The sequence below is a fragment of the Pyrgilauda ruficollis genome, unplaced genomic scaffold, assembly GCF_017590135.1.
Source record: "Pyrgilauda ruficollis isolate IOZ18807 unplaced genomic scaffold, ASM1759013v1 scaffold35, whole genome shotgun sequence".
Taxonomy (NCBI): Eukaryota; Metazoa; Chordata; class Aves; order Passeriformes; family Passeridae; genus Pyrgilauda; species Pyrgilauda ruficollis.
Window position 1 is genome coordinate 2,515,277 of NW_024524934.1, and position 2,282 is coordinate 2,517,558.

The following is a 2,282-nucleotide window of genomic DNA, read 5'->3' on the forward strand; positions in this document are numbered from 1 at the left end:
GGGGAAAAAAAATGCAAGGAAAAAAAAAAAAAAAAAAAAAAAAAAAAAAAAAAAAAAAGGGTTCATTTTCAGCCAGCTCTCAGAGCCAGCTCAGCACGCGGGCACATGGTAGTGAATGAAGTGCAAGGCACAGGCCAGGGGCTGTGTCCCCTGGCAGCTTGCCCTTCCATTCACTCCACCATAAAGCTGCAGCCCAGAGTAGGCTTGTCTTTTACACCCTCCTGAAGACATTGGCAGTGTCAAGGAGGTGAAGTCTAAGCTTTGTACTGTGCACAAAGTTCTCCTTCAAAGTAGCAAAAGTTTTGAGTTTAAGATGAAGTTGAGGCAAAACACTTTTACCCAGCTCTTTGCTGCTGTGGTGATAAGGGCTTTTATAACACATAAGAGAGATTGAAGCAGTTATCAAAATGTGGAACCCAGAGGGATGGGTTTGATAGCCCAAAAGACCTTTTATATCTCACAGTTGGTGCATTATCAGCATAAAAAAGGAAGAGGATGAAAGGAGTGTTGGTTGAGGTACATGGGCATAAACATTGGACTTTTCAGGTCTTGGCAGCTTGGCCATTTATGGCTGTGTTCGCTGTTAAGAAGGACAAGACACCTTTGCAGGAGCGCCAGATTGTGGAGGCTGCAGCCAGACAAATTTTTCATTTTACTGCTCTGCCCTACTGATAACTGCATTTGTTTATTGGTTTATTATTTCTTATTGATTTATATACATATCTGCTAGGATTTTGACTGTTCCTTTTTTTTTTTTTTTTTTTTTTTTTTTCCTTAGGGCAGACAAGCTATAGCTTCAGGTTAAATGTTGGGCTGGCTCCAAGAGGCTTGGGTTGAATATTACACTCTGCAAAACTGCTTTGGAATTAACTTTGGGGCAGTTTCCAATGCACAATCAGGAAGAGTTTAATATCTGGCTTTTGATATGTCTATCACTGCCGAAATGACTGTAGCCTCTGGCAATCTGGCCACAAGTCTCATAAGAACAGGCATTTCTAGGTGATTTCTGGCCAAGCAACAACAAAAAGAGATCTCACAGCTAGAGGCATCAATTACAGAGGAGAAAAGGGTCTGGCCAAATTCCTCTAAATGTTCTTGACTTCTGTGGCACTCCAGATCTGTCTGAAATTCAAGCCTGACTCCAGTCTTACCACCTTCCCTGCCCCAGGAAGGGGCCCACTGCACTATAGATTCTGAACACAAGCCAGCAGTTTCTGCCCATCTCAAATAGCAGCACTCTCAGCTCTATTGGAGCCAGGGAGCAGGATGAAGTGGGGACAGTTGTTTATCAGACTGTCCTTTTTTTCTTTATTTTCCCCCCAACCTGGTATTAGAAGGTATCATGTTTTAGAAGGTGCTTGAATATCAGCCTGCCTCTGAGAGACATCAGTCTGCGATTAAGGAAAGGAACGTCTGACGGTGCCCTGCTCAGTTCCTGTTAGGACAATTTTCTCATCAGCACGATTTTGCCCTTGTTTTTAAGAAAAAGCTCTCCACGCTGGCAGCAGCAGGAGGCTCATGCTCCACTTGTGAGGGTTGGCTGCCATGTCATGCCGTGGTGGCGTGTGCTGCTGCCGTGGCGGAGGCAGACGGGCAGAGCCCACGGCTGCTGGCCAGATTTAGCTGTGCCAGAGATAGCGACGGGCACGGCGTGGGCTGCTCCGTGCGCCCAAGGGCTGCGTGGATGTTTGGGTGGGCAGCCCTGTGCTGCTGCTGCCAGGCACAGAGCAGTGTGCTGGGCAGATGATTTAATTCCAGCTTAGCTCCACAGAAATTATCTACCACAAGGGGACCCACCACGTTTAGAGGATGTGTTTTCTCATTTAGTTTTTTTGGCTGGCTAACTGTCATGGCTGAAACTCAAAAGAGGCAGCCGGCTCAAGGTAACAGAGAGATGCTTTTGAGCAAAGCTGTCTGTATCCCCACAAATTCTTTTTCACGTCATCCCTTTTTTAAAATGCAAAATACCTCTTCAAACAGCTCACACCATGGGCTTTTTATTTCATGTTTTCAGGCTAGTAATAGGGATAAAAACTAAATCTTTGGTGCTGTCAGTCAGAGACTGATTTATTCAAAGCGTCGTCTCAGGTTGAAGGGGAGGGTCCAGTGATCACGGTGATATTTAAAAAGTCCCTCCCATGGGTGTTGAGCAATGTATCCGCTGTTAGCTCATCCTGCAGTAACACTGCCTCTACCAGGAGGTGACCGCTTGCTTTTTCTCTCCCTCACCGTCAGCCAGAGACCTGGCCCTGGAGAAGCCGATGGAAACAGGAGCCAGTGGC